This window comes from Tachysurus vachellii, chromosome 16 (assembly GCF_030014155.1).
Source record: "Tachysurus vachellii isolate PV-2020 chromosome 16, HZAU_Pvac_v1, whole genome shotgun sequence".
Lineage (NCBI taxonomy): Eukaryota > Metazoa > Chordata > Actinopteri > Siluriformes > Bagridae > Tachysurus > Tachysurus vachellii.
Window position 1 is genome coordinate 2,143,020 of NC_083475.1, and position 13,655 is coordinate 2,156,674.

General features: G+C 36.9%; 2 long non-coding RNA genes across 3 annotated transcripts; one reads left to right on the plus strand and one right to left on the minus strand.

Moving 5' to 3' along the window:
- Positions 1-707: 707 nt before the first annotated feature.
- On the minus strand, positions 708-5,126 carry LOC132858970 (uncharacterized). The gene is made up of 3 exons (XR_009649679.1): positions 4,880-5,126; positions 1,255-1,357; positions 708-1,164 (listed from the first exon to the last, which is right to left on the minus strand). It is a non-coding gene; the product is annotated as an uncharacterized LOC132858970 (long non-coding RNA).
- LOC132858971 (uncharacterized) lies at positions 3,948-12,807 on the plus strand. Of its 2 annotated transcripts, XR_009649681.1 has the most exons (5): positions 3,948-4,078; positions 9,169-9,247; positions 9,410-9,526; positions 10,452-10,502; positions 10,711-12,807. It is a non-coding gene; the product is annotated as an uncharacterized LOC132858971 (long non-coding RNA). The 2 variants fall into 2 exon arrangements; XR_009649680.1 differs by having other exon boundaries at positions 9,410-10,502.
- The last annotated feature ends 848 nt before the right edge of the window (positions 12,808-13,655 follow it).

Below are 13,655 nucleotides of genomic sequence, written 5' to 3' on the forward strand. Positions count from 1 at the left end.
TGAGATAGTAATTATTACATTAATCTAATTAGACTTGTTTAAGATGTAATATGTAGTTAGCAATTAAGAACTATTTTAAGGTTAAATTTCAAACTGTTATAATATCAGAGGTGAAACTGGAAGAACAGTATTTTATTAAACCTATTAATTTATTTTCCATGTATAGGTGCAATCCTGCAGGCATTAAAAGAAAGTGGCAGCAGATTAAAATGAAATATAAAAACATAATTCAATCAGGTAAGCCTTAAGCATATCATAGGTGTAGGGTACATGGCTTTACAAACATTTGACGTATTAAATAACTAAATAGCATTCAGTGTCTAGCAGCACAGCAGCATTTTTATCATGGGTCTAAATGTTATATTATAAAGTGTTCTTTATGGAATGCGCATCTTTACAGGATAATGGGGATGAAGAAACCGTTTCTGCTGCCACAGATAGGCCTACAGAGGTAATGTTAATATTATGTGTCTACACATCAAACAATCTACACATTCACATTTCTTCACATTTTTATGTGGAGTAGCCAATAGAATCTGTTTGTCTATAAATGGTCATTCTTACCCCACACCCGAACCCACCCAAAGGCAGATCTAGAAATCGAGATTTTGAAACAAAAGCTAAAGGTGAGTGTATAGTCACAGGTGAATTCTAGGAAGTATTGAAACTATGTTGAAATCTTTTTTTTTTTTTTTTTTTGGTAGGAAATAAAGAACACCATATAAATTGCTGTGAATTTGTGTTTATTCATTTTCCTTTTTTTTTGTGGTGGTGGTGGTAGTGGTGGTAGATATTATGATTAATCTGAGATGGCACTGTGGCATATCATATCCCGGACTACCCTTCCATCCTGGAAATGTGCAGGGTTGATGGAGTCTTCCTCAGGATCTTGTAATTGTAGGGTAGGGTGTTGCGCCCCTCTAATTATGACAATATTATGGAGAACAACACATGCCACAATAATGTTGCAGGCCCTTTCTTTGGTTACATGAGGTGAAGTAGGAACTGAAAACGTGCTTTCAACAGGCCTATGGTCATGGGCTCTCGTCCTGCAGTGTGCCACATAGAAGCGCTGCTGGGGGCCTGGTTCAGGTTTTGGGTAAGGTGTAATAAGCTTTGGTCGGCATGGGTAACTATCTCCCAGCAGAAAGCCATCAATCTCTCCTGTAAGAAAGTTCACATTGCTTTAGAGCTGTGCTTTAGAGTGTGTAATGCATACATTGAAATATGTGTATAGGACATACATTTACTTACCCCTTTCCAGTCTGTTACTCAGTCTGTTGACTCCTGATACATTCTTGAGTCATGAACAGAGCCGGGCCACTTGACCTCCACATTTGTGAGCATCACATATGATCTGGACAGTGCAAAGACATGTACAGTATTGTGATGTAGTCTTTGACCATTAGAAACAGTAGGCTGTCAGTGTACCTGCACATTAATACTGTGGATAGACCTCCTGTTGACATAATCAGCTTCATTTTCAGAAGGTGCAATGATCGGAATATGTGTGCCATCAGTGCATCCAACCACATTCGAAAATCCTAAAGGGAATTCTAATTATTAGGTTACTTCCAGGGGTCGCCACAAGATATTCTTAACTGAATGTTATTTATCATGTTAGCCTCATTTAAACCAATTTATACACCACTGACCTGCAATCCTTTAAAACTCCTCTTTGATGACTCTCACTGGTTTGTGCCCAGGAAACAACACAAAAATTCTCAGAAATTGCTTAAGAGTGAGGCACCCTTTCCTGACCGCTCTGCAAACAGTAGCCTTACTAATATGTTCCGCGTTCCCAATGTTATACACAAAACTACCATTTGCAAAGAAACGTAAAGCAACGCAAAGCATCTGCTCGGATGTAAGAGCACAGCCGTGATGTTTCTTATGTAAGAATGGATGAGATTATGAATGCATATTATTGACTGTAAAGAAAAACGGTACCGCTCAAATAAAAATACATAGGGATATGACAAAAAAATCCACTCTGGGCCTCAAAATCCTCTCCCGATGTAAATGTAAGTCCCTACGAATTAATACAGCCTCTTCATCAACAGGATCGTCCATAACAGGACATTTTATTCCCTTTGCTGCTCTCTGTGTAACTGAAATGTGGACAATGAATGAGGTGTTTAAACGTCGCTTCCGCTTTAAAAAGGGGAGGAGACGACAGAAACTCTGGGTTTACCGAAGAAAACCTGCTCCCGACCAGGTCAGGTTCACAGAGTAAGTTACTATGGAAACTGACTCTGAGTATAAGTTACCTCTCTTTCAGAAACGGGCTTAACTTAACCTGCTTTCTCGGGATTAACATACATCCCATTCTGAAACGGAAAACCCAGAGTTTCCCTCATTTCAGGGTTAACATACTCAGAGTTTTCACATAACCTGCTTTCTGAAACAGGCCCCTGATGAGTTCTCCTTATTAACAGGTACGCTATCTGTAATGTTTTGTTTTATAAAAGAAAAGAGTTGGTTGATAGTTGATGAATGTTTTATGTAAAGTGTTATAAAAGGGTAAGAATTGTATTTGATTATTTGTGCTAAGTGTGATGCACATTGTGTGGCTTGCACATGACTATGTAAAATATACTGAGCACATTAGTTAATTTTGTATGTAATGTGTACATACACTGGGTTTAAGTATGGGTTGTAATTGTTTTGTTCATTTAAAGTAGGATGCATATTTGCGTATGATGCAAGTATAAAATGTTTAGATATATGGGATGTGGTAGCTCGGTGGTTAAGGCGTTCAACTACTGATCGGTAGGTCATTGGTTCAAATCCGAGGTCCACCAAGTTGCCATTGCAGGGCCCCTGAGCAAGGCCCTTAACCCTCAATTGCTCAGGTATATAAACTGAAAAATGTAAGTCACTCTGGATAAGAGTGTCTGCTAAATGCTGTAAATGTAAATGTTTATTTCGATGCAATATACACAATTGTAGTGCATTTTGGGAGCATATTGTTTAGTATAAAAAAACGAAAACAGGAAATCTCTATGCTGTAACAAATAATTTCTTTATTCACTTGTATTTTTTTTATTGTTTGCCTGAGTTTCACTGCACAAGGCTGGTGGATGCATGTGTTCTGGGGTCCTCCCTCAAAAATAACTCTGGGTGTATCAGAGTGGGAGGAGCTGCTAACCCGTTTGATCTGATGATTCCTCCATATTAACAGATTAAAAGTGCCAGATCTCATGTGTGGTTCTTGTGGGTGAAGGTGTCCGTTCGAGACATGTTACACCAGCATAGCTGTAACTCATGTCACGTGATGTTCCGTTACGCACAAGTAATATGTAAATGTTTTTATTTTATTTCATTTGTTCTTTTAAACGATTAACTAAATTATTAATAAAAACACAGTCTTTATATTATTGCTTTAAGAAGAAAAACATTTGTGGGTGCTATGGGGGAGCTTTGTTCTTACTTGGGGATGCTGAAGCACCTGTTAACCCTTCTCTGGTGCTGACTATGATGCAGAGTGAGGAGGCAGGTTAAAAGTTTAATGAAGATTTAATGAAGCTCATTGTCAAATTACTGTAAAAAATAAACTTTCAACACTCAGTAGTGAGATTTCTCAAGCACTGGAAAGCACCAAAACACAGTCTTGATATCTGTGTTCAAACAATTAGTCAAATCACAGGTATTCTTGTTACCCGTTTGCACACCTGTAAATATAATTCAGACAAGGAACAGTTTTCTGCTACTTATTTTTCTTGTATTAGATCCACTGAAAGTTGTTCATGTTGTGGATTGGTCAGTTTACCATCAACACAAAAAGAGCATATCATAAATTATATTTAAAAATGTATTTATGGCCCTAATATTGTAGCTTTGTAACATTTTCCTAGTCTCTTTCTTAGAGAGACTTGCCAGTCAGCTCATTCACCGAAAGAGCCGGTTCAAAGAGTCGACTCATTCCCAAACGACACATCACCTGTAATGACTCCTCCTTCCTAAAGTGAAAGAGTTTCTCTATCAGCCTCAACTCGATTTTGTGGAGCCTTTGGAAAAGTCAAAAGAAAAGATATTAATGTCACAGAACAAGGATAATTGACTGTGTCAGTTAGAGGTGAGTTAACTCTTTATTATAAACGACTTTATATAAGAGAAATGCGGATATATTGTAAATGAAGCTTGTGTAAAAGATGAGTGAGGCACAACTTTACCTGTTAAACAGGTTTTGAGAAAGACACAATTTTCTCTGCGTCAGTGTTTTCAGATCTTTTTTGGCAGATGTTACTGTTATACTGAAGTATAATTACAAGCATACGTGCCAAAGGCTTTAATTGACAACTACATTAAGTTTATTCAAAGAGTCAGCATTTGCAGTGTTGACTCTTCTTTTCTAAAACCTCTGCAATTCACCCTGGCTGTCTATCAACTCCTGAGCCAAATCCTGACTGATGGCAGCACATTCTTGTATAATCCTAAATTATGCTTGTTAGATGTCTGTCTGAATTTTGGTGGTTTTGTTTGTCCACCTCCCTCTTAATGACTGTCCACAAGTTCTCAATGGAATTAAGGTCTGGGGATTTTCCTGGCCATGGACCCAAAATTTCAATGTTTTGTCCCCGGAGCAGGAATTTAAATAATGTTCGGACTGCAGTTCAGCCATTTGAGCGTTTCTGATCACTGTGCCATACACAGCACACCTCCCCTCGGAAGTGAGGCTGCATAAACTTCATTGTAACTTTTAAGCATTAAATCTTCAAAATATACGGTCATGCAGCACATCGATTGAAAGCTTAGACTCTCAGAATTCCAGGATAAGCCCACACACAATAATAATATGATTTATAGCAGTCATAAAACTGTAATCTAGTTGTTAGTCACCTGAACTGGGCAGCACCAATTCAGTTTGTTTACTTACCACAAAATGCTTCCCTTTATCCACCTTGGTGAAATTGTCCAAAACAAATTGTTTTCATAAATCCCCAAGAGTCCAAGGAAATGGAATATAATCCAAAACGATTTGTTCGCCTCACATTCTTGACGTTTCTGACCGAATAACGATATAAAAACTGTTAACAATAGTTCACTACCGGACATTCTTTCGACTCTCACTTCTCATTGGAGACTTATAAAACTACATTTGGGTGCCATGTTTGTTGAGCAAAGTCTTACGAATCAAACAAGCCCTCTCATGAGCCAATAGGTTCCCGTAGAGCAGAGATAGACAGCTAAGGAACTAATGATGGCTCTCCATTCTATTTGGAACACCCTCCATTTGTTTGACAGTTGTTCCCGCCAGTAGCAATTTCATGGTCCGGGACCCTCATTCTTCTTTAGCCAATAAGGAGACGATTTCAACGATATATGATATGTGCCATCTGGTAAGGGAGGGGTGCCTGTTAGAGCCGTGCGCAAAACCTTTATTGCGCAATAGTTGAACGTGCGCATTCTGACGCCTTAGAGTGTCAGGTTTCAGGCTTTTTTTCAGATTAGGTTTCTAGGCAAAGGGGTTCAAAAGTTATAAACCTTTGAAACTCAGCAGTCTTTTTAGTCAAAGTTATTTTGGGATCCCCAAATGGCACAAAACAAAAACGCACAGACATATCTATAGAAAAAAAATCATATAAAATCCATTTTTGAGTCTTTTGACTTCAGACCTTTTTCTGTAGTAAGCTAAGACATGTGGCTATGACCTTGAGTTTGTCTTTAGATGTGTTTACAGCAGTGTATTTTAGTCAGTTTACAGATGAATGACTTGGATGGAAATAAAAACCCTCCATTCTAGCCTCTGTAACTCTGTGTCAGTAAGGTCTAGAATCACACTGAGACTTGTATCATATAGACTTGTTTCCTTTCCAATGATACCAGGCACACCCCTGAGTGTCAAAGTTTATGGGAGCTGTACCACTTTAAATTTGGGTATGTCATTTAGATAAAAAACATGAAATTTCAGCCATTTCATAAGAGGTTTTAAGAACAGTCCAAGCTCAAAGTATGCAGCTGTACAGGTTTTGTTTGTTTCTTTTTCTTTAGTGCACACACACACACACACACATTTAATTGCATAAAAAACTAATAAAATAATAATCAAAATTAAAGCTGCAAGCAGCATTTCCCGGGTTCAAGCATTTAAGGCCTTTAGGGAGTTTAAAGCCTTAAAGGATTTTCACTTACACAAAGTGACCCGCAAGTTACAGAGGGTGGCACCCGCTCCTAACCTAGTGTCTATAATACAGAAAAGCTTAGCAACGTGTTGCACAATATGTCATGTGAAGTACTCACCTGTCCAGTTTTCCCTAAAATAAACAAAGTCATATCCATAAAGCGAAGAAACACAAGCATCCATATGCAGAACGAGTGACCCGCAAGTCACATACACAAAGTGACCCGCAAGTCACATACACAAAGTGACCCTCAAGTCACATACACAAAATAACTAAGAAATTGGGATACATGAACAGTCTGACATACTAAAACCGAATGAACAACAATAGAGCCCTCTAATTGAAGCTGAATGTACTTGGAGGAGAGCACTAATTCTAGAACACTGAGAGCACTGATTCTAGAACTGTGTTCGGACTGTGATGTCACACAGGATAATGAAGATTGACAGGAAATGTCCAATGGTAGGGATCTGAAAAGATAGATAGTGGAGCAAAGAGAGAGAGAGAGAACAAGAACAAACAATCACAGCGGTTTTTGAACTGTGACCTCAGTTTGACCTCTTTCACATGTGTCTAGGGCGTTTCTAGGGCGGAATAATAATAATAATAATAATAATAATAATAATAATAATAATAAAATAATAATAATAAAAATCTGAGCAAATACAATAGGGTTCCAGCGCTTCGCGCTTGAACCCTAATAATTAAAGCTACAAGCAGCATTTCCCGGGTTCAAGCATTTAAGGCCTTTGGATTGACATGACGATATATGTCATGTCATGCTACATATGTCATGCTACAGAGGGTGCCACAACATATGTCATGTGAAGTACTCACCCGTCCAGTTTTCCCTAAAATAAACAAAGTCATATCCATTAGAGATGGGCCGGATACTTGGCTGAAACGAGTAAATGAGATGGGCCGGATACTTGGCTGAAAATCATCATTGGCTAGCTGATTGTGTCAGCGTTCTGTGATAGGCTAGTCACAGCGCCCCTCCCCTACAGTGATAGGCTAGTCACAGCGCCCCTCCCCTACAGTGATAGGCTAGTCACAGCGCCTCTCCCCTACAGTGATAGGCTAGTCACAGCGCCCCTCAACCAGTGATAGGCTAGTCACAGCGCCCCTCCGCTGCGTCTCTGCCTGTCGGAGATTTTATTTCTTTTTTAAACCTTCAACTGTCTCTAACCAGTAACCAGACACTGTGTGTCTGACACATTTTTGCTGTATTTTATAAAAACATAAAGGTAGTAAGCTAGTGTTATAAATAAATAAATTATTATTATTACAAATTAATTATTACCGGTTAAAGCCCCGCCCATTTCAAGACAAGCCCCGCCTACTCCGAGTCAGAACCAGAATCAGAATCTTTGCCTTACAAGTCAGCACAAAATTGGGTTTTTGGACTGTTGGTGGCGCTAGAGGGCTTTTTTTTTAAAATGGCTGTTTTTAGTGATTTTTCCGTTATAGCGCCACCAAGTGGCCAATCGCCATGGTTTTTGAACTGTGACCTCAGTTTGACCTCTTTCACAAGTTTGTTTCCCAAGCTTGGTGTTGATAGCTCATTTAGTTCTTGAGTTATTGACATTTTAGTAAAACTGGCTCCTCACAGTCCAAACGTTTTGGGGCCCCTTAAGGACCCTGAATCAAAATTTCGACTTTTTTTCTAAAATTATTGTCTTTGAGACTCCAGAGAATATTACTGCACTGGATTGGTCTCGATCAGGAGAAAAACCTAGGACTAGTTAGCAAAAGTAGGTTTCGGATAAAATGCGCCATAGCGAAAAAATTTAATGGCGGAAATGAAATTGGAGATATACATTTTTTAAGTCATGAGCCAAGGATTCCAATGAGCACTTGAGATTTGGACATACGGTTTAGGGGTTATGGGGACAAACAATGCGTGACCAGTACTACCATCTGACCATCTACCATCCTAACTGTGACCAGTACTACTATCTGACCAAGTTTGAGCTCTCTAGGCCTTACGGTTTGGGCTGCACGACCATTTCTAGGGTGGAATAATAATAATAATAATAATAATAATAATAATAATAATAATAATAAAAATCTGAGCAAATACAATAGTGTTCCAGCTCTTCGCGCTTGAACCCTAATAATAATAATAATAATAATAATAAAAATCCTAACAAAAACAATAGGTTTCCAGCGCTTCGCGCTTGAACCCTAGTAATAAAAATCCTAACAAAAACAATAGGTTTCCAGCGCTTCGCGCTTGAACCCTACTAATAATAATAATAATAATAATAATAATAAAAATCCTAACAAAAACAATAGGTTTCCAGCGCTTCGCGCTTGAACCCTAAAAATCCTAACAAAAACAATAGGTTTCCAGCACTTCGCGCTTGAACCCTAAAAATCAGAACGAATACAATAGTGTTCCAGCGCTTCGCGTTTGAACCCTAATAATAAAAATCCTAACAAAAACAATAGGTTTCCAGCGCTTCGCGCTTGAACCCTAATTATAGTATGACAATAAAAGATAATAGGGCCAAGTACAAAAGCACCAAGTTCAAAAAATATTGTGCAAACAAACTGAATTTAAATAAAACTGCACTTTAAAGAACAGAAAGACTAATGTTCAAAGACAATTTCCAAATTTCTGTTACTGCACTAGTATATGCCTAGATATAGTCAATTTGAACAGGAATAAATTCTACAATTCTGCAGTAAAAAAAATGAACTGATCTTACACTAAATACAATAAAAAAATCTAAATTTCAATATCAAGTCAATATTTAAAATAAATTTAAAGTTAATAACAATATTATATTGACAAATATAGGAACATACAGTAACATTTATTTATCTTTATTTTTGATTTATACATTTGTGTTATATATTATACATTTTATTGTCTATTTAAACCTAATATTTGCCTATTTTAAAATGTTTCAAGAGTATTAGACTTTACACTCATCAATACTGTGCTTTGTTGTGTATTCTAAGAATCCTAAAAGGATAAAGATGTGAAAATGAGTGCATGAAAGATTATTTGCACATTTTTTTGTGTGTTTTTTAGGAGTGTGATCTATTCTATCAGAAGAGATGGAGACTCCTGATCCGGACACAGATAATGTTTCCCCACCATCAAAAAAACAGTAAATTACAACATCCTCCTGTTCTATTAATGAAAAAAAAATCATATCTAAATCATTTACTGAGTACATATGAAAAGAATCATTTAACCAAAGGTTTTAGTATTATTAATAATCTATCAGAATTTATGTTATGTTATTGAAAGGACTGTGTATAATGTACAGTAAACTCCAGGGAAAGAGATCAGAATCACCAACACCCAGCTGTATCTCCATGAAGAGTGATCAGTCTATGGATCCTCCTCTGATGTTTAAAGATGGAGACTCAACACTTCTACACAGGTAACATTTCCTCACTGTTAATGTCACTGCTAAAGTCGTAACACTTAAAAGCAAATTTAACTAGATAAACAGGTAAAATCAGTACAAAAACATTATAACTCTGATCTTGATGAAACCACAATTAAGTGACTAAATGTCTTATTTAAGGTCTATTTTGGGGAAATGTTTATAAATGTGATTGTGGTATTGTTAAAATAAATACCATTTGTCCAAATATTTTTTTGGACTTTTGTATGTCCATTCTGTGCAGAGTAGAGCAACACCCAGCATCATTGAACCAGTGACAGGATACCAAGCCATAAGAAACTTCTAGAGTTAGTATTCAATGAATGTAAATTTAAAAATTAATATCTTAGACAAATGAAGGGTAGTTTTTGCTCTTAAACTCTACAGAGATCAACATTGGCTGGTGATGTATCCATAAAATGTGATGTAAAGAAAAAAAAAGTATGATCTAATATATGGACCTAGTCAATTATTTTTTTACCCTTAAGTCATGTATCTGACATTATAGCATAAACTTAATAATTTACTTACAATAATTTTAAGCACTGATTAAAAATTTCAGGAGAACTGTTTTACATGTACTCTGCTTGTCTATGTAGGATTCCTTCAGGTTCTCCAGTTTCCTCCCATGTCCCAAACACATGGCAGTAGGTGGATTGGTGAACATAAATTGATATTTATAACTCTCAAATTTTATAACTGTGAACTTTTCTGACAAGATTTCTTAAAATTATATCTGTATTTGTATCTGTTTAGAACATATTACCTGTTCATTCAAAGTGATGGTGACTGTTCAGTCACAGTCCTAACAGCCATACAGAAATAAACCTAGAATAACTAGAATTAAATTAGGGCCCAATTTTTTTCTCTAGGTTCATAATGTTGCTTATTCACATGGTACTTAATACATTATTCACAGTATTCTACAGGAAGCAGGAGATGGAATAGAAACAAAGATCAAAGATACAGGGTAAGATCAAAACCAACATGACTGTGACACTGAAACTCTGGTATTATAAAACTTCATTATTAATTAGATTATAGAAAACCTACTGGAAACGAAGGCAAACACATAGTGAGAACATCATAAAGAACTATCTGTGGAAACCAGTCAGAAAAAAGTATAAAGAATAGTAACCGAAATCCATGTCTCACATCATCTTCCTGCTTCACCACAGGCACGACTCAGAATCTGCTGCTGTAAATGAATTCCAGAAACAGTTCAAGTTAAATCTGATGAAAAAGTTTCAGTGACTGAATGAAGTGATAATAAACCTGGGAACCCGAACCCTCCTGAATGAGATCTACACAGAGCTCTACATCACAGAGGGAGACAGTGGAGAAGTCAATAATGAACATGAGGTGAGACAGATCGAGGCAGCATCCAGGAGAACAACAACAGAGGAAACACCAATCAAATGCAATGACATCTTTAAGCCTTTATCTGAACAAGACAAACCCATCAGAACTGTGCTGACAAAGGGAGTCGCTGGCATCAGATATAGATATAATTCAGACAAAGAACAGTTTTTTGATAGTTATTTTTCTTGTATTAGATCCACTGAAAGTTGTTCATGTTGTGGATTGGTCAGTTTACCATCAACACAAAAAGAGCATATCATAAATAACATTCAAAAATGTGTTTATGGCCCTAATATTTTAGCTTTGTTTGTTTGTTTGTTTGTTTTTTGTTTGTTTGCAGAGATTGAATGTGCTGTGTACAAGCTAGGGCCAGTTCCAGCCAAATAAATTAGGCTGGGATAGTAATAACAAAAAATAACAATCTTAAATAACATTTAATGTCTGTCAAATTTTGAGCATTATTTAACTGATGCACAGCAATCACAAAATGAGAAAATTAGGTAAACTTTAAAAAAATACTGTATATCTTAAAATGAATTAAAAGTCAATAACTTATAACGTATTATAACTTAGAACGTACTATTTAGATTTTAAACAGCATCAGTTTCTAGAAAGATTCTCATGAAGCTGATTGTTTTGTAATCTTTTTGAGCCTACTGTAATAAATATATTAAAGAGAGATATCCGAATATGTGAATATGAAACATTTTCCTAGTCTCTTTCTTAGAGAGACTTGCCACTCAGCTTGTTCACCGAAAGAGCCGGTTCAAAGAGTCAACTCATTCCCAAATGACACATCACCTGTAATGACTCCTCCTTCCTAAAGTGAAAGAATTCTCCATCATCCTAAACTGGATTTTGCTGAGCGTTTGGAAAAGTCAAAAGAAAAGATATTAATGTCACACAAGAAGGATCATTCATTGAGTTAGTTAAAGGTGACTTTTTATTAGAAACAACTTTATATAAGAAAAATGTGAATATATTGTAAATGGAGCTCATGTAAATTATGCTGTGTAAAGTCATGTGAAGCTCAACTTTACCTGTTAATATAAAAGGGTTACTCTTTCCCCTACCGCTCTGCTACATAATTGTAAAGTGTAAATGTAAAGACTTACACTGAATTATGTACGTCGCTCTGGATAAGGGCGTCTGCCAAATGCTGTAAATAAATAAATAAAATACGTTTCAGAAGGAGGATTCATTACGAGTCATGTGTCATTCCTGAATGAGTCGATTCCATGCTGGCTCTTTTCTTAGCATTCACACACAATTTAAACAATGTGTTGGAAGCAACATACTGAGATGAATTCAACAAATGTGTTAAAAAAATGTAACACAGTAGGTTGTTTTAGTAAACACGTCATCTCAAAACATAATTACAGTGGCCGAGAAGTGCAAAACAAAATAACAAACCCGAAAACAAAATAACAAATCCGAAAACACAACGACAAGTCAGACAACCCAGAAAAGGTAGGTATCGTTTGTGAATGGAAACTTACCGATCATCGGACAAGACACCTTTCATTCACCTGTATATCCTCACAAGCTGCATCTCAGTGTGGTGCAGCAGCTGCACAGCTTCAGACCGTAAAGCTCTTCAGAGGGTGGTGAAAACCGCCCAACAAATCATCGGAATTGAACTACCCACCTTGGAGAACATTTTCAAAAAACGCTGTTTGCAAAGGGCAAGGGGCATCATCAAAGATCCCTCTCACCCCAACCACGGACTGTTTACACTTCTCCCATAGGGCAGACGCTACCGTTGTCTCAGAGCCAGAACAAATAGACTGAAAAGTAGCTTCTTTCGCATGGCTGTTTCTGCACTGAACAGCTGATATGGTGTTAGCAATCACCACTGCACTGTCACTTTTCTTCTGTGTTTTGCACTATTTTGCACCACTTTAAATCATGCATCCTTGCACCACCCAAAAACTATCATTACACTTCTGTATGTCCATCCATATTTATTCTGTGTGTGTATATATATATATATATATATATATATATATATATATATATTCATAAGGACATTCCTTTTGTACAGCTATATCTGTCATACCAATTACCATACTAATTACACTGCCACTTGTAAATAAGCTATCTATGCACTTCTGGTTAGATGCTAACTGCATTTCATTGGCTCTGTACTGTACATGTACCTTGCACAATGACAATAAAGTTGACTCTAATCTAATCTAATCTATATCTTGAATGACAGGTGTCATCCAATGATCGGTAAGTTTCCAATCACAAACTATACCTGCCTTTTCCGGGTTGTCTGAATCGTTACACGAAACACATAACAAATCCAAAAACACAACGACATTTCAGACAACCCAGAAGAGGTAGGTATAGTTTGATTGGATCACTTACCGATCATTGGACAAGACACCTGCCACTCAAGATATACAGGAAGTACAACAGTCTGCCGCAGGGAAAAGTTGGAATTGGGAAAAGTTGGAAGTGTGTAAAAGTGCACAAAATGTATTGTCCTTTCTGTGGATCCAAATTCGGTGTTTTACCAAATTTCTGTAGTTCCTGTGGAAAAAATCTTCAGGTTTTACAAGAGACACAGCAGAAATCCATTCAGCCGAAGCCAACGGCTGTCACAGGTATTAGGTTCGCTCGAGATAGCAGGGCTAGAACTTATTTTTTATTTCCAGTAGCTGTGTGTATAATGAATATAAAGAGTTAGTTTGTGATCAGTGATGACTTTTAATCTTGCACATAGGTAAAGGCATGGACTCAACACCTGTGTCAA